A 20235-nucleotide genomic window follows, 5' to 3' on the forward strand; every position below is an offset into this window, starting at 1 on the left:
ACAGATACAGGACGAGTTGGGGTGCAGCAGATACAGGACTAGTTGGGGTGTAACAGATACAGGACTAGTTGGAATGCAGTAGATACAGGACTAGTTGGGGTGTAACAGATACAGGACTAGTTAGGGTGGAACAGATACAGGACTAGTTGGAATGCAGCAGATACAGGACTAGTTGGGGTGTAACAGATACAGGACTAGTTGGGGTGTAACAGATGCAGGACTAGTTGGGGTGGAACAGAAACAGGACTAGTTGGGGTGGAACAGATACAGGACTAGTTGGAATGCAGCAGATACAGGACTAGTTGGGGTTTAACAGATGCAGGACTAGTTGGGGTGGAACAGAAACAGGACTAGTTGGAATGCAGCAGATACAGGACTAGTTGGGGTTTAACAGATACAGGACTAGTTGGGGTGGAACAGATACAGGACTAGTTGGGGTGTAAAAGATACAGGACTAGTTGGAATGCAACAGATACAGGACTAGTTGGGGTGTAACAGATACAGGACTAGTTGGGGTGCAGCAGATACAGGACTAGTTGGGGTGTAACAGATACAGGACTAGTTGGGGTGTAACAGATACAGGACTAGTTGGAATGCAACAGATACAGGACTAGTTGGGGTGTAACAGATACAGGACTAGTTGGGGTGCAGCAGATACAGGACTAGTTGGGGTGTAACAGATACAGGACTAGTTGGGGTGTAACAGATACAGGACTAGTTGGGGTGCAGCAGATACAGGACGAGTTGGGGTGCATCAGATACAGGACTAGTTGGGGTGTAACAGATGCAGGACTAGTTGGGGTGCAACAGATACAGGACTAGTTGGGGTGTAACAGATACAGGACTAGTTGGGGTGTAACAGATACAGGACTAGTTGGGGTGTAACAGATATAGGACTAGTTGGGGTGCAGCAGATACAGGACTAGTTCGTGTGTAACAGATACAGGACTAGTTGGGGTGCAGAAGATACAGGACTAGTTGGGGTGCAGCAGATACAGGACTAGTTGGGTGTAACAGATACAGGACTAGTTGGGGTGCAACAGATACAGGACTAGTTGGGGTGTAACAGATACAGGACTAGTTGGGGTGTAACAGATACAGGACTAGTTGGGGTGCAGCAGATATAGGACTAGTTGGGGTGGAACAGATACAGGACTAGTTGGAATGCAGCAGATACAGGACTAGTTGGAATGCAGCAGATACAGGACTAGTTGGGGTGTAACAGATACAGGACTAGTTGGGGTGTAACAGATACAGGACTAGTTGGAATGCAGCAGATACAGGACTAGTTGGAATGCAGCAGATACAGGACTAGTTGGAATGCAGCAGATACAGGACTAGTTGGGGTGTAACAGATACAGGACTAGTTGGGGTGTAACAGATACAGGACTAGTTGGAATGCAGCAGATACAGGACTAGTTGGGGTGTAACAGATACAGGACTAGTTGGGGTGTAACAGATACAGGACTAGTTGGGGTGTAACAGATACAGGACTAGTTGGGGTGTAACAGATACAGGACTAGTTGGGGTGCAGCAGATATAGGACTAGTTGGGGTGGAACAGATACAGGACTAGTTGGAATGCAGCAGATACAGGACTAGTTGGAATGCAGCAGATACAGGACTAGTTGGAATGCAGCAGATACAGGACTAGTTGGGGTGTAACAGATACAGGACTAGTTGGGGTGTAACAGATACAGGACTAGTTGGAATGCAGCAGATACAGGACTAATTGGGGTGTTACAGATACAGGACTAGTTGGGGTGCAGCAGATATAGGACTAGTTGGAATGCAGCAGATACAGGACTAGTTGGGGTGTAACAGATACAGGACTAGTTGGGGTGTAACAGATACAGGACTAGTTGGAATGCAGCAGATACAGGACTAATTGGGGTGTTACAGATACAGGACTAGTTGGGGTGTAACAGATACAGGACTAGTTGGAATGCAACAGATACAGGACTAGTTGCGGTGTAACAGATACAGGACTAGTTGGGGTGTAACAGATACAGGACTAGTTGGAATGCAACAGATACAGGACTAGTTGCGGTGTAACAGATACAGGACTAGTTGTGGTGCAGCAGATACAGGACTATTTGGGGTGTAACAGATACATGATTAGTTGGGGTGTAACAGATACAGGACTAGTTGGGGTGCAGCACATCAAGGACTAGTTGGGGTGCAGCAGATACAGGACTAGTTGGGGTGTAACAGATACAGGACTAGTTGGGGTGCAGCAGATCAAGGACTAGTTGGGGTGTAACAGATACAGGACTAGTTGGGGTGTAACAGATACAGGACTAGTTGGGGTGTAACAGATACAGGACTAGTTGGGGTGTAGCAGATACAGGACTAGTTGGGGTGCAGCAGATACAGGACTAGTTGGGGTGCAGCAGACACAGGACTAGTTGGGGTGCAGCAGATCAAGGACTAGTTGGGGTGTAACAGATACAGGACTAGTTGGGGTGTAACAGATACAGGACTAGTTGGGGTGCAGCAGATACAGGACTAGTTGGGGTGTAACAGATACAGGACTAGTTGGGGTGTAACAGATACAGGACTAGTTGGGGTGCAGCAGATACAGGACTAGTTGGGGTGTAACAGATACAGGACTAGTTGGCGTGCAGCAGATACAGGACTAGTTGGGGTGCAGCAGATAAAGGACTAGTTGGGGTGCATCAGATACAGGACTAGTTGGGTGTAACAGATACAGGACTAGTTGGGCGCTAACAGATACAGGACTAATTGGGGTGTTACAGATACAGGACTAGTTGGGGTGTAACAGATACAGGACTAGTTGGAATGCAGCAGATACAGGACTAGTTTGGGGTGTAACAGATACAGGACTAGTTGGAATGCAGCAGACACAGGACTAGTTGGAATGCAGCAGATGCAGGACTAGTTGGAATGCAGCAGATGCAGGACTAGTTGGAATGCAGCAGATACAGGACTAGTTGGGGTGTAACAGATACAGCACTAGTTGGGGTGTAACAGATACAGGACTAGTTGGGGTGGAACAGATACAGGACTAGTTGGAATGCAGCAGATACAGGACTAGTTGGAATGCAGCAGATACAGGACTAGTTGGAATGCAGCAGATACAGGACTAGTTGGGGTGTAACAGATACAGGACTAGTTGGGGTGTAACAGATACAGGACTAGTTGGAATGCAGCAGATACAGGACTAATTGGGGTGTTACAGATACAGGACTAGTTGGGGTGCAGCAGATATAGGACTAGTTGGAATGCAGCAGATACAGGACTAGTTGGGGTGTAACAGATACAGGACTAGTTGGGGTGTAACAGATACAGGACTAGTTGGAATGCAGCAGATACAGGACTAATTGGGGTGTTACAGATACAGGACTTGTTGGGGTGTAACAGATACAGGACTAGTTGGAATGCAACAGATACAGGACTAGTTGCGGTGTAACAGATACAGGACTAGTTGGGGTGTAACAGATACAGGACTAGTTGGAATGCAACAGATACAGGACTAGTTGCGGTGTAACAGATACAGGACTAGTTGTGGTGCAGCAGATACAGGACTATTTGGGGTGTAACAGATACATGATTAGTTGGGGTGTAACAGATACAGGACTAGTTGGGGTGCAGCACATCAAGGACTAGTTGGGGTGCAGCAGATACAGGACTAGTTGGGGTGTAACAGATACAGGACTAGTTGGGGTGCAGCAGATCAAGGACTAGTTGGGGTGTAACAGATACAGGACTAGTTGGGGTGTAACAGATACAGGACTAGTTGGGGTGTAACAGATACAGGACTAGTTGGGGTGTAGCAGATACAGGACTAGTTGGGGTGCAGCAGATACAGGACTAGTTGGGGTGCAGCAGACACAGGACTAGTTGGGGTGCAGCAGATCAAGGACTAGTTGGGGTGTAACAGATACAGGACTAGTTGGGGTGTAACAGATACAGGACTAGTTGGGGTGCAGCAGATACAGGACTAGTTGGGGTGTAACAGATACAGGACTAGTTGGGGTGTAACAGATACAGGACTAGTTGGGGTGCAGCAGATACAGGACTAGTTGGGGTGTAACAGATACAGGACTAGTTGGCGTGCAGCAGATACAGGACTAGTTGGGGTGCAGCAGATAAAGGACTAGTTGGGGTGCATCAGATACAGGACTAGTTGGGTGTAACAGATACAGGACTAGTTGGGCGCTAACAGATACAGGACTAATTGGGGTGTTACAGATACAGGACTAGTTGGGGTGTAACAGATACAGGACTAGTTGGAATGCAGCAGATACAGGACTAGTTTGGGGTGTAACAGATACAGGACTAGTTGGAATGCAGCAGACACAGGACTAGTTGGAATGCAGCAGATGCAGGACTAGTTGGAATGCAGCAGATGCAGGACTAGTTGGAATGCAGCAGATACAGGACTAGTTGGGGTGTAACAGATACAGCACTAGTTGGGGTGTAACAGATACAGGACTAGTTGGGGTATAACAGATACAGGACTAGTTGGGGTGTAACAGATACAGCACTAGTTGGGGTGTAACAGATACAGGACTAGTTGGGGTGCAGCAGATACAGGACTAGTTGGGGTGTAACAGATACAGGACTAGTTGGGGTGTAACAGATACAGGACTAGTTGGGGTGTAACAGATACAGGACTAGTTCGTGTGTAACAGATACAGGACTAGTTGGGGTGTAACAGATACAGGACTAGTTGGAATGCAGCAGATACCGGACTAGTTGGGGTGTAACAGATACAGCACTAGTTGGGGTGTAACAGATACAGCACTAGTTGAGGTGTAACAGATACAGGACTAGTTGGGGTGTAACAGATACAGGACTAGTTGGGGTGTAGCAGATACAGGACTAGTTGGGGTGCAGCAGATCAAGGACTAGTTGGGGTGTAACAGATACAGGACTAGTTGCGGTGTAACAGATACAGGACTAGTTGCGGTGTAACAGATACAGGACTAGTTCGTGTGTAACAGATACAGGACTAGTTGGGGTGTAACAGATACAGGACTAGTTCGTGTGTAACAGATACAGGACTAGTTGGGGTGTAACAGATACAGGACTAGTTGGAATGCAGCAGATACCGGACTAGTTGGGGTGTAACAGATACAGCACTAGTTGGGGTGTAACAGATACAGGACTAGTTGGGGTGTGACAGATACAGGACTAGTTGGGGTGTAGCAGATACAGGACTAGTTGGGGTGCAGCAGATACAGGACTAGTTGGGGTTTAACAGATGCAGGACTAGTTGGGGTGGAACAGAAACAGGACTAGTTGGAATGCAGCAGATACAGGACTAGTTGGGGTTTAACAGATACAGGACTAGTTGGGGTGGAACAGATACAGGACTAGTTGGGGTGTAAAAGATACAGGACTAGTTGGAATGCAACAGATACAGGACTAGTTGGGGTGTAACAGATACAGGACTAGTTGGGGTGCAGCAGATACAGGACTAGTTGGGGTGTAACAGATACAGGACTAGTTGGGGTGTAACAGATACAGGACTAGTTGGAATGCAACAGATACAGGACTAGTTGGGGTGTAACAGATACAGGACTAGTTGGGGTGCAGCAGATACAGGACTAGTTGGGGTGTAACAGATACAGGACTAGTTGGGGTGTAACAGATACAGGACTAGTTGGGGTGCAGCAGATACAGGACGAGTTGGGGTGCATCAGATACAGGACTAGTTGGGGTGTAACAGATGCAGGACTAGTTGGGGTGCAACAGATACAGGACTAGTTGGGGTGTAACAGATACAGGACTAGTTGGGGTGTAACAGATACAGGACTAGTTGGGGTGTAACAGATATAGGACTAGTTGGGGTGCAGCAGATACAGGACTAGTTCGTGTGTAACAGATACAGGACTAGTTGGGGTGCAGAAGATACAGGACTAGTTGGGGTGCAGCAGATACAGGACTAGTTGGGTGTAACAGATACAGGACTAGTTGGGGTGCAACAGATACAGGACTAGTTGGGGTGTAACAGATACAGGACTAGTTGGGGTGTAACAGATACAGGACTAGTTGGGGTGCAGCAGATATAGGACTAGTTGGGGTGGAACAGATACAGGACTAGTTGGAATGCAGCAGATACAGGACTAGTTGGAATGCAGCAGATACAGGACTAGTTGGGGTGTAACAGATACAGGACTAGTTGGGGTGTAACAGATACAGGACTAGTTGGAATGCAGCAGATACAGGACTAGTTGGAATGCAGCAGATACAGGACTAGTTGGAATGCAGCAGATACAGGACTAGTTGGGGTGTAACAGATACAGGACTAGTTGGGGTGTAACAGATACAGGACTAGTTGGAATGCAGCAGATACAGGACTAGTTGGGGTGTAACAGATACAGGACTAGTTGGGGTGTAACAGATACAGGACTAGTTGGGGTGTAACAGATACAGGACTAGTTGGGGTGCAGCAGATATAGGACTAGTTGGGGTGGAACAGATACAGGACTAGTTGGAATGCAGCAGATACAGGACTAGTTGGAATGCAGCAGATACAGGACTAGTTGGAATGCAGCAGATACAGGACTAGTTGGGGTGTAACAGATACAGGACTAGTTGGGGTGTAACAGATACAGGACTAGTTGGAATGCAGCAGATACAGGACTAATTGGGGTGTTACAGATACAGGACTAGTTGGGGTGCAGCAGATATAGGACTAGTTGGAATGCAGCAGATACAGGACTAGTTGGGGTGTAACAGATACAGGACTAGTTGGGGTGTAACAGATACAGGACTAGTTGGAATGCAGCAGATACAGGACTAATTGGGGTGTTACAGATACAGGACTAGTTGGGGTGTAACAGATACAGGACTAGTTGGAATGCAACAGATACAGGACTAGTTGCGGTGTAACAGATACAGGACTAGTTGGGGTGTAACAGATACAGGACTAGTTGGAATGCAACAGATACAGGACTAGTTGCGGTGTAACAGATACAGGACTAGTTGTGGTGCAGCAGATACAGGACTATTTGGGGTGTAACAGATACATGATTAGTTGGGGTGTAACAGATACAGGACTAGTTGGGGTGCAGCACATCAAGGACTAGTTGGGGTGCAGCAGATACAGGACTAGTTGGGGTGTAACAGATACAGGACTAGTTGGGGTGCAGCAGATCAAGGACTAGTTGGGGTGTAACAGATACAGGACTAGTTGGGGTGTAACAGATACAGGACTAGTTGGGGTGTAACAGATACAGGACTAGTTGGGGTGTAGCAGATACAGGACTAGTTGGGGTGCAGCAGATACAGGACTAGTTGGGGTGCAGCAGACACAGGACTAGTTGGGGTGCAGCAGATCAAGGACTAGTTGGGGTGTAACAGATACAGGACTAGTTGGGGTGTAACAGATACAGGACTAGTTGGGGTGCAGCAGATACAGGACTAGTTGGGGTGTAACAGATACAGGACTAGTTGGGGTGTAACAGATACAGGACTAGTTGGGGTGCAGCAGATACAGGACTAGTTGGGGTGTAACAGATACAGGACTAGTTGGCGTGCAGCAGATACAGGACTAGTTGGGGTGCAGCAGATAAAGGACTAGTTGGGGTGCATCAGATACAGGACTAGTTGGGTGTAACAGATACAGGACTAGTTGGGCGCTAACAGATACAGGACTAATTGGGGTGTTACAGATACAGGACTAGTTGGGGTGTAACAGATACAGGACTAGTTGGAATGCAGCAGATACAGGACTAGTTTGGGGTGTAACAGATACAGGACTAGTTGGAATGCAGCAGACACAGGACTAGTTGGAATGCAGCAGATGCAGGACTAGTTGGAATGCAGCAGATGCAGGACTAGTTGGAATGCAGCAGATACAGGACTAGTTGGGGTGTAACAGATACAGCACTAGTTGGGGTGTAACAGATACAGGACTAGTTGGGGTATAACAGATACAGGACTAGTTGGGGTGTAACAGATACAGCACTAGTTGGGGTGTAACAGATACAGGACTAGTTGGGGTGCAGCAGATACAGGACTAGTTGGGGTGTAACAGATACAGGACTAGTTGGGGTGTAACAGATACAGGACTAGTTGGGGTGTAACAGATACAGGACTAGTTCGTGTGTAACAGATACAGGACTAGTTGGGGTGTAACAGATACAGGACTAGTTGGAATGCAGCAGATACCGGACTAGTTGGGGTGTAACAGATACAGCACTAGTTGGGGTGTAACAGATACAGCACTAGTTGAGGTGTAACAGATACAGGACTAGTTGGGGTGTAACAGATACAGGACTAGTTGGGGTGTAGCAGATACAGGACTAGTTGGGGTGCAGCAGATCAAGGACTAGTTGGGGTGTAACAGATACAGGACTAGTTGCGGTGTAACAGATACAGGACTAGTTGCGGTGTAACAGATACAGGACTAGTTCGTGTGTAACAGATACAGGACTAGTTGGGGTGTAACAGATACAGGACTAGTTCGTGTGTAACAGATACAGGACTAGTTGGGGTGTAACAGATACAGGACTAGTTGGAATGCAGCAGATACCGGACTAGTTGGGGTGTAACAGATACAGCACTAGTTGGGGTGTAACAGATACAGGACTAGTTGGGGTGTGACAGATACAGGACTAGTTGGGGTGTAGCAGATACAGGACTAGTTGGGGTGCAGCAGATACAGGACTAGTTGGGGTGCAGCAGATACAGGACTAGTTGGGGTGCAGCAGATCAAGGACTAGTTGGGGTGTAACAGATACAGGACTAGTTGGGGTGTAACAGATACAGGACTAGTTGCGGTGTAACAGATACAGGACTAGTTGCGGTGTAACAGATACAGGACTAGTTGGGCGGTAACAGATACAGGACTAATTGGGGTGTTACAGATACAGGACTAGTTGGGGTGTAACAGATACAGGACTAGTTGGAATGCAGCAGATACAGGACTAGTTGGGGTGTAAAAGATACAGGACTAGTTGGGTGTAACAGATACAGGACTAGTTGGAATGCAGCAGACACAGGACTAGTTGGAATGCAGCAGATACAGGACTAGTTGGGGTGTAACAGATACAGGACTAGTTGGGGTGCAGCAGATACAGGACTAGTTGGGGTGTAACAGATACAGGACTAGTTGGGGTGTAACAGATACAGGACTAGTTGGGGTGTAACAGATACAGGACTAGTTCGTGTGTAACAGATACAGGACTAGTTGGGTTGTAACAGATACAGGACTAGTTGGGGTGTATCAGATACAGGACTAGTTGGAATGCAGCAGATACAGGACTAGTTGGAATGCAGCAGATAAAAGGACTAGTTGGGGTGTAACAGATACAGGACTAGTTGGGGTTCAGCAGATACAGGACTAGTTGGGGTGTAACAGATACAGGACTAGTTGGGGTGTAACAGATACAGGACTAGTTGGGGTGTAACAGATACAGGACTAGTTGGGGTGTAACAGATACAGGACTAGTTGGAATGCAGCAGATACAGGACTAGTTGGAATGCAGCAGATAAAAGGACTAGTTGGGGTGTAACAGATACAGGACTAGTTGGGGTGTAACAGATACAGGACTAGTTGGGGTTCAGCAGATACAGGACTAGTTGGGGTGTAACAGATACAGGACTAGTTGGGGTGTAACAGATACAGGTCTAGTTGGGGTGCAGCAGATACAGGACTAGTTGGGGTGTAACAGATACAGGACTAGTTGGGGTGTAACAGATACAGGTCTAGTTGGGGTGCAGCAGATATAGGACTAGTTGGGGTGTAACAGATACAGGACTAGTTGGGGTGCAGTAGATACAGGACTAGTTGGGGTGCAGCAGATACAGGACTAGTTGGGGTGTAACAGATACAGCACTAGTTGGGGTGCAGCAGATCAAGGACTAGTTGGGGTGTAACAGATACAGGACTAGTTGGGTTGCAGCAGATACAGAACTAGTTGGGGTGCAGCAGATACAGGACTAGTTGGGGTGTAACAGATACAGGACTAGTTGGGGTGCAGCAGATACAGGACTAGTTGGGGTGTAACAGATGCAGGACTAGTTGGGGTGTAACAGATACAGGACTAGTTGGGGTGCAGCAGATACAGGACTAGTTGCGGTGTAACAGATACAGGACTAGTTGCGGTGTAACAGATACAGGACTAGTTGGGGTGTAACAGATACAGGACTAGTTGGGGTGCAGCAGATACAGGACTAGTTGCGGTGTAACAGATACAGGACTAGTTGGGGTGCAGCAGATACAGGACTAGTTGGGGTGTAACAGATACAGGACTAGTTGCGGTGTAACAGATGCAGGACTAGTTGGGGTGTAACAGATACAGGACTAGTTGGGGTGCAGCAGATACAGGACTAGTTGCGGTGTAACAGATACAGGACTAGTTGGGGTGCAGCAGATACAGGACTAGTTGGGGTGTAACAGATGCAGGACTAGTTGGGGTGCAGCAGATACAGGACTAGTTGGGGTGTAACAGATGCAGGACTAGTTGGGGTGTAACAGATACAGGACTAGTTGGGGTGTAACAGATGCAGGACTAGTTGGGGTGCAGCAGATACAGGACTAGTTGCGGTGTAACAGATACAGGACTAGTTGCGGTGTAACAGATACAGGACTAGTTGGGCGCTAACAGATACAGGACTAATTGGGGTGTTACAGATACAGGACTAGTTGGGGTGTAACAGATACAGGACTAGTTGGAATGCAGCAGATACAGGACTAGTTTGGGGTGTAACAGATACAGGACTAGTTGGGGGTAACAGATACAGGACTAGTTGGAATGCAGCAGACACAGGACTAGTTGGAATGCAGCAGATACAGGACTAGTTGGAATGCAGCAGATACAGGACTAGTTGGGGTGTAACAGATACAGCACTAGTTGGGGTGTAACAGATACAGGACTAGTTGGGGTGCAGCAGATACAGGACTAGTTGGGGTGTAACAGATACAGGACTATTTGGGGTGTAACAGATACAGGACTAGTTCGTGTGTAACAGATACAGGACTAGTTGGGGTGTAACAGATACAGCACCAGTTGGGGTGTCACAGATACAGCACTAGTTGGGTTGTAACAGATACAGGACTAGTTGGGGTGTAACAGATACAGCACTAGTTGGGGTGTAACAGATACAGGACTAGTTGGGGTGTGACAGATACAGGACTAGTTGGGGTGTAGCAGATACAGGACTAGTTGGGGTGCAGCAGATACAGGACTAGTTGGGGTTCAGCAGATACAGGACTAGTTGGGGTGTAACAGATACAGGACTAGTTGGGGTGTAACAGATACAGGACTAGTTGGGGTGTGACAGATACAGGACTAGTTGGGGTGTAACAGATACAGGACTAGTTGGGGTGCAGCAGATACAGGACTAGTTGGGGTGCAGCAGATCAAGGACTAGTTGGGGTGTAACAGATACAGGACTAGTTGGGGTGTAACAGATACAGGACTAGTTGCGGTGTAACAGATACAGGACTAGTTGCGGTGTAACAGATACAGGACTAGTTGGGCGGTAACAGATACAGGACTAATTGGGGTGTTACAGATACAGGACTAGTTGGGGTGTAACAGATACAGGACTAGTTGGAATGCAGCATTTACAGGACTAGTTGGGGTGTAAAAGATACAGGACTAGTTGGGTGTAACAGATACAGGACTAGTTGGAATGCAGCAGACACAGGACTAGTTGGAATGCAACAGATACAGGACTAGTTGGGGTGCAGCAGATACAGGACTAGTTGGGGTGTAACAGATACAGGACTAGTTGGGGTGTAACAGATACAGGACTAGTTGGGGTGTAACAGATACAGGACTAGTTCGTGTGTAACAGATACAGGACTAGTTGGGTTGTAACAGATACAGGACTAGTTGGGGTGTAACAGATACAGGACTAGTTGGAATGCAGCAGATACAGGACTAGTTGGGGTGTAACCGATACAGCACTAGTTGGGGTGTAACAGATACAGGACTAGTTGGGGTGTAACAGATACAGGACTAGTTGGAATGCAGCAGATACAGGACTAGTTGGAATGCAGCAGATACAGGACTAGTTGGGGTGTAACAGATACAGGACTAGTTGGGGTGTAACAGATACAGGACTAGTTGGGGTTCAGCAGATACAGGACTAGTTGGGGTGTAACAGATACAGGACTAGTTGGGGTGTAACAGATACAGGACTACTTGGGGTGCAGCAGATACAGGACTAGTTGGGGTGTAACAGATACAGGTCTAGTTGGGGTGCAGCAGATATAGGACTAGTTGGGGTGTAACAGATACAGGTCTAGTTGGGGTGCAGCAGATATAGGACTAGTTGGGGTGTAACAGATACAGGACTAGTTGGGGTGCAGTAGATACAGGACTAGTTGGGGTGCAGCAGATACAGGACTAGTTGGGGTGTAACAGATACAGGACTAGTTGGGGTGCAGCAGATACAGGACTAGTTGGGGTGTAACAGATACAGCACTAGTTGGGGTGCAGCAGATCAAGGACTAGTTGGGGTGTAACAGATACAGGACTAGTTGGGGTGCAGCAGATACAGGACTAGTTGGGGTGCAACAGATACAGGACTAGTTGGGGTGTAACAGATACAGGACTAGTTGGGGTGTAACAGATACAGGACTAGTTGGGGTGCAGCAGATACAGGACTAGTTGGGGTGTAACAGATACAGGACTAGTTGGGGTGCAGCAGATACAGGACTAGTTGGGGTGCGGCAGATACAGGACTAGTTGGGGTGCAGCAGATCAAGGACTAGTTGGGGTGCAGCAGATCAAGGACTAGTTGTGGTGTAACAGATACAGGACTAGTTGTGGTGCAGCAGATACAGGACTAGTTGGGGTGCAGCAGATCAAGGACTAGTTGGGGTGCAGCAGATACAGAACTAGTTGGGGTGTAACAGATACAGGACTAGTTGGGGTGCAGCAGATCAAGGACTAGTTGGGGTGTAACAGATACAGGACTAGTTGGGGTGCAGCAGATACAGGACTAGTTGGGGTGTAACAGATACAGGACTAGTTGGGGTGCAGCAGATACAGGACTAGTTGGGGTGCAGCAGATACAGGACTAGTTGGGGTGTAGCAGATACAGGACTAGTTGGGGTGTAACAGATACAGGACTAGTTGGGGTGTAGCAGATACAGGACTAGTTGGGGTGCAGCAGATACAGGACTAGTTAGGGTGTAACAGATACAGGACTAGTTGGGGTGCAGCAGATACAGGACGAGTTGGGGTGCAGCAGATACAGGACTAGTTGGGGTGTAACAGATACAGGACTAGTTGGGGTGCAGCAGATACAGGACTAGTTGGGGTGCAGCAGATACAGGACTAGTTGGGGTGTAGCAGATACAGGACTAGTTGGGGTGCAGCAGATACAGTGACCCAAGAGCTGATGATCCCTCAACCTACCTTGACAACTGACCCAAGAAACCTGTTGGATCCTTCCTGTGCACCCTTTTTTCCAACTTCTTCCCGGAAGGTCTCCAAATCTTCTTGCTACCACCCCTTCCTGGACTTCAGCCAGGACAGTGCTGCATATACATCCACCCTATCCCCACCTTATCAAACAAACACCCAGGCATTACTTTAACATTAAAAATATAATTCCAGAACGGCCGAGTGCTGAAATACTGCTGAGTAAAATCAGGGCTCGAGCTAAGAAACATAGAAATATAGAAACATAGAAAATAGGTGCAGGAGTAGGCCATTCAGCCCTTCGAGCCTGCACCAACATTCAATATGATCATGGCTGACCATTCCCTCAGTCACCCTTTCCTGCTTTCTCTCCATACCCCTTGATCCCTTTAGCCATAAGGGCCATATCTAACACCCTCTTGAATATATTTAACGAAGTGGCATCAACAACTCTCTGCGGTAGAGAATTCCACAGGTTAACAAGAATAAATACGGTAGTAAAAGCAGGCTTAAAGAGGGATATTGACACAGGCTGAGGCAATAGAATAAATCAGCTTCAGGTGGGAGAGGCTTTAACTAACCAAAACTGAGACCAAAACTGAACCAAAGCTGAGGTGTTGGAATTACGTGGACACAAGTTGTATGTTTCAGCACCACCCATGGTTACCATTGTTTCAGTCAGACGTAATTTACCGTGCCTCTGGCATTTCACAAATGCTTTAAATATTTCTTTGCCTGATTATTCAATTAGTTGTGTGCTCAGTTTCCAAGATTCTTTTCAAGGCGGTGAGTCATTGCTGAATTGCTGCCTCGTATTCTCTTTTGTTAAAGGGCTCCTCTCACCTGACAAAAGGCTGTACACATGGATTCACCTTAGGCAGTCCCTCGAAGCGAGGATGACTTGCTTCCACGCCAAAAAGGGATGAGTTCACAGATCTTTCAATGAAGGACCTAATATTCCAGGTCCTGAACTACATCCTGAAGGGTGGAAGATGCCTGTGCGTGGATTTTTTTAACCTGTGGTGACCATTGCACACCAGCCACCACACGGGCTTGACAGAGCTAGGTATTGGTCCAGTGGCAAGGATTAACCAAGACGACTGGAGACCAGCTCTGCTGCACGGACAGAGCGTGCACACATATCCAGTGTGGGCTGGCCCGTGCTGTCCCCTGGGCCCTCGCCTCTCCTGGGCCCCGGTCACTTCCCTCTACGGACTCTTGCCGCTCCTTCGCCCCTCCTGCTGTGCCTGCCCGCACTGCAATCAGCGACCTGGCTTCGCAGCCGTCGCCCTCCTGCAGCAGCACGCGCTGCTCCCTGCAGTGGTATGCCCCATCACGCTGCTCCCTCTGATGGCCCCGGCCTGCTGATGGTCTTGCGGGCCGGGACCACGCCGATTTCCGGGCCGGGCTGCCGCACGACGCTCCCTCTAATGCAGCCTTTCAATCACAGGATTAAATCAGCACTGGCAGCTATGTACATTTTAAGTCAAAGTGAGCTCAGCACACTGAATAGGAAATCTCGCTCCCCCAAATCCAGTTGGTAAATTCACTGCCAAGTGAGGAACTGAGCCCATAAAAACTTGGCGGGCCACAGGTTCAAGTCCCATTCTGCATTTGTTTGCTGACCTTATCAATATAACTACTACAATTGACCACAGTACCTGTGAGCTAGCGAGAGGAAAAATCTGAACACAAAGCAAAATTCTGCAAATATCAAAAAGCAGGTCAGGCAGTATCTGCAGCGAGAACAAAATTTGACATTTTGGGTATAAACCCTTCCTCAGAAATGTAAGGAATAATCCATCAGGATTCCCGTTTCTGATCATAATCCAGTGACTCACTTCACTTGTCACCGTTAAATGAGAACAGAATCAGGCTCAACTAAGACGGCACAGTGATCGGATAGCCTGTCGCATTCACTATCTATCTCACACATGAAGAATGACGATTTGAGGCAGTAATGGGGAGTGACTGGTGCCAGGTTAACCGGGGCCCAGTGTGAGTCATCACTTTCAAAAGAGTAGGAGAGAAAAAAATGGGAAATCTAGATTTAACTCAAACATGCTGAACCAGCCAACGTGGCTTTTGACTGAAATGAAAACAGAAAATATGAGAACGACTCAGCAGGTATTTCCAGCATTTTCTGTTTTTATTTCAGATCTCCATCATCCGCAGTCATCATCGTAGGCGGTCCCCCGAACGAGGATGAGAAAAGGTTGAGTAGTTTGGGCCTCTACTCATTGGAATTCAGAAAAATGAGAGGTGATCTTATCGAACCATATGAGATTATGAGGGGGCTTGGCAAGGTGGATGCAGAGAGGATGTTTCCACTGATGGGGGAGACTAGAACTAGAGGGCATAATCTTAGAATAAGGGACCGCCCATTTAAAACAGAGATGAGGAGAAATTTCTTCTCTCAGAGGGTTGTAAATCTGTGGAATTCGCTGCCTCAGAGAGCTGTGGAAGCCATGACATTGAATACATTTAAGACAGAAATAGACAGTTTCTTAAACGATAAGGGATTAAGGGGTTATGGGGAGCGGGCAGGGAAGTGGACCTTAGTCCATGATCGGATCAGCCATGATTGTATTAAATGGTGGAGCAGGCTCGAGGGGCCGTATGGCCTACTCCTGCTCCTATTTCTTATGTTCTTATGTTCTTATGTTCTTATGACTTGCTTCAACCATGATCATATTGAGTGGTGGTGCAGGCTCGAAGGGCCATATGGCCTACTCCTGCACCTATTTTCTATATATTTTCTATGCTTCCACATGATCTCACAGATGTTTCAATAAAGGGCCTGATATTCCAGTCCTGAACTCCAATTGAAGGGGTGGAAGATGCCTCCGCGTGGATTTTTTTAACGTGTGGTGACCGTTGCAAACTAGCCACCACACGGCGTATTATGGTTTTTGACTGGACTATTCAGAGCAGGCTGCCCATTCATTTTATGTGTCTCTAAACTTTTTAAACCCATGTCAAATCCAAGCGCAAGATTGCAGAATGTCAAGCCTAAGAAACATAGAAAATAAGTGCAGGAGTAGGCCATTCGGCCCTTCATATTCTCTGCTGCATACACCATCTAAACAAAACAGTTAAATGGGGTAGCTCCATGTATTAAAAACGAGTGCTTGATATTTCGTTTGTTTACAAGTCCAAAATCTAATGACATAAATAATGTGAATACCCATCATTAGGTCACTTACCCGATGTTGTCGTGACAAATATAGCTCATGGCTCTATTGCCTCCGCACCGAGGGAAAGAGTTTGCTAAACACTAATGCTAATGCAAAGACGTAATTAAAATTTTTATGCTTAAACCTACAATGTTTGAAAAATCCTTTTTACGATTAGCACTCATTATTGACATACTTCAATATATTTACATATCAAAGCTCTTTTGCATTCGATTACAGAGTTGCCATGGGAACATAATGAAAATCAGGGATGGGAAAAGACCTTTAGGAGTTCATTCCTCGAGTACCTGAACATTCCCATTATGGCCTCCAGCTGTATTTTCAATTTTCTTCATGCCTTTATTGAGATTTTTGACCAAGATGTTTGGCTAGGTGGTTGGTAAAGTGAGATGGTGGTCTGGGAAATACTCAGCGGGCCAGGCAGACCAGGAGGTACACATGGTGAGCAGGAAGTACTGATGGCTGGCAGGCAAACAGGCAAATGGACTGTGAAGCTTTCAGAGCGGGCAATCCAGCAGAGGGATTGGAAAGTGCTCAGGGCACACAGGCAGGTGAGGGGCGACCAGGAGGCACTTGGGTGGGTGAGCAGGTAGGTAGGTGGAGGCCCCGACCTGCGAGAGACCATCAGCGGCAGGTCAGGGCCATAAAAGGAGCGGCAAGCGGTGGCCCCGGGAGCAGCGTGGAGGCTATTACAAGGTGCAGCTCAAGCTGGTGCAGGAGGGCAACGGTCACATTCACTTAGCTATGTCAACACCATTCATGAAGTACGTACTTTGTCCCGTGTTCCTTCTTATATCTCGCATTTTACACGTTTCTGCCATAAATTTTTTCTGCCACTGTTCTGCCCGTTACATATTTTGTCCCAACTCTCAGTAACTTCTGATCTGGTTCCTCCAATTTTACTTCCTCTATTAATGATGGCATCTTCAAATTTGACTACTTTACATTGCGTTTCTAAATCCAGGTTATTTATGTAAATTAGAAACAGTAGTGTTATCAGCATTGAACCCCCCTCCCCCCCACATCCCCCCCCCCCCCGACCCCCTCTCCACTCTGACATAACTCTTTTAATGAGTACACACTGTTTCCAGCTAGTTTCTTATCCATTCCCAAGGTTGACCCTGAATCCCCATATATTTAAGTTTAATTAATAGCCTTTTGTGTGGAACTTTATCAAAGCCTTTGGAAGTTGAGGTACATTGCATCATCCATGCTGACTGCTGTTAACTAGATCACAAGGGATTCTGACGAAGTGTTACTCCTGAACCATCCACGCTTTTTCTTTCCCAACAGACGTTGCCCAACTTGCTGAGTGTTTCCAGCGCCTGCGGTACGTTGCCTTTTTGGTGCACTTGTGTTGGACCGACAGTAACGCTATTAATTCACAGCCCGAGACAGGAATGTAATTAAAGCAGACCGACACCCATCGCAAGTGAAAACTCCCTGCCCAGATTGCAAACCAATGCTGCCTTTAACTGTCCCGACATTGCCCCGCTGGCAACAGACACCCACTGACAGTACCCAAGTGCTTTAGCTCAGGGCTGCCTGCTTTCAGGTGACCCTTTTCTCACAAAACACGCGAGGTAGGCACCAGCAGTCCAGATACACAGTGCTGGCTGGACCAGCCCTGCTCTACACCCACACATTGCCCTGCAATGTTGCCGTGTTGTCTGTACAGGAGGGCGAGGCAGGCGCTCGGGGTAACGAGGCGGTTGACTGTTGTGTTTATAACTAACGCACAACGGAGACAGTCAGTCAGACGGCGACTTCGGGGGTGGGGGAGGGGGTGCGGGCAGAGATGCCACAAAGTTCACTGAGTGCCTGCCACTGCTCTCTGCCCCACCCCCCCACACGCCACCAACCGCTTCCAAGTGAGCAGAGGACCTGCCCTCATCGTGAGCTGGGATCGTCCCAATCTCTCTCTCTCTCCTGATCAATCTCAGCGTCACCCCAGTGAACAGTGGTTGGCCCAAACACCTCCACTGAATGCAAATTATTGCAAATGCCCCCCCACCCCACACACACTGAACAGTCAAAATCCTTTAGACTGAAATATTAAAAAGCAAAACGAGAGTATAGTGGAGAAATTAGACTTCATTCGCTCATTTTTGGTGTTGCCAGTTCATTTTTTGACTCGCATTTATTTAGATGTAGTATTTAGTGTAACTCACCACCTGAATGCAGTGTACAAAGATTACTTGCCACATCTGTCTGCCAAAGCCTGCTTTCAGGAATTCTGTTAGTTTTTTCAGCATTTGGCTTGAGAAGGGCAAATTGCATTGGTCTCCACAGGATACTGTTTGATGCTCAAAATGCTCAGACTGCAGCAGATCACAGTGTTGCAGAGCACCACTTGCCGAAAAGCAGTTGTGCATTCAAACTGACTCACAAGCCGACTACCCAGCGCTGAGCCTGCGGCCAACATCTCGCCGTAGGCAACTAGGCCCATACAGCAGAGCCTGGTCTCCAGTCGTCTCGGAACCCCTTGCCACTGGACCAAGACCGTGCTCAGTTAAGCCCGTGTGGTAGCCGGTATGCAATGACTACCCTACGTTAAAAGAACTCACGCACAGGCATCTTCCATTCCTCTAACATGAAGTTCGGGACCTGGAACATCAGGACCTTCATGGAAAACCCCAACAACGACAGACCGAAACGCCGCACCGCCATAGTTGCCCACCTGTGACAGAGACTGTGGTTCTCGTATTGGACTGTACAGCCACCTAAGAACTCATGCTAAGAGTGGAAGCCAGTCTTCCTCGATTCCGAGGGACTGCCTATGGTGATGAGTGGCAGGTGTGACCAACTGATCAATCAAATGCTTTGGAGGCTGGGGGCACCAGGAAGGCAACAACAGCTTACATCTTGTATAGAGGCTTTTACGTAGAAAAATGTCCATAAGCACTCGAGAGGTGTAATCAGGCAAAGTAGATGCTGAGCCAGAGGAGGAGATAATAGTTGGAGTAAGCAGAAACATGGTCACAGAGCTGGGTTTTCGGGAGCGGAGGTGGAAGGGTTGCAGGAGGAAATTGTAGAAGTGGGGCGTGTGGGGGTAGTGGTGGTGTGTACAAAAGGCAAGATTCGGAGGATTATGGGGGAATTGTAGATCTGAAGGAGGTTATGGGGTCAGGTGCTCTGCTCAGGGAAGAAAACACTGGTTCAGTCTGAGACAATGGTCGGGGAGGGGGATCGAATTAGAGGTGAGGTGACAGAGTTTGTAGTGGGGACCATTGACAATGGTTTTGTCTTTATGTTTAACGATCGTGGCGGAGGTGCGGCAAATGGGATACGGGGCCCAGAAGAGCCCAGGGCCCAGGGGCAGCACGGGCCAGCCCACACTACGATATGCACGGGCCCAGCCCACACTGCGATATGTGCGCGCACTCGGTCCGTGCAGCAGAGCAGGTCTCCAGTCGTCCTGGTTAACCCTTGTCACTGGACCAAGACCTAGCTCTGTCAAGCCCCGTGTGCTGGCTGGTGTGCAACGGCCACCACACGTTAAAAAAATCCACCCACAGGCATCTTCCACCCTGGAGTTCAGGACTGGAATATCGGGTCCTTCATTGAAACATCTGCAAACTCATTCCTTTTGGTGTGGAAGCAAGTCATCCTCGTTCGAGGGACTGCCTATGATGATAAGATTATTGTTGTACAGTTAACCACAGTTTTTGTCCTGATAAT

General features: G+C 47.7%; 1 protein-coding gene across 3 annotated transcripts in view; it reads right to left on the minus strand.

Moving 5' to 3' along the window:
- The window catches only part of syt8 (synaptotagmin VIII), a 139798-nt gene that overhangs the window by 87921 nt on the left and 31642 nt on the right, over positions 1-20235 (minus strand). The gene's annotated exons all lie outside the window — the stretch shown is intronic.

The sequence above is a fragment of the Pristiophorus japonicus genome, chromosome 14 (assembly GCF_044704955.1).
Source record: "Pristiophorus japonicus isolate sPriJap1 chromosome 14, sPriJap1.hap1, whole genome shotgun sequence".
Lineage (NCBI taxonomy): Eukaryota > Metazoa > Chordata > Chondrichthyes > Pristiophoridae > Pristiophorus > Pristiophorus japonicus.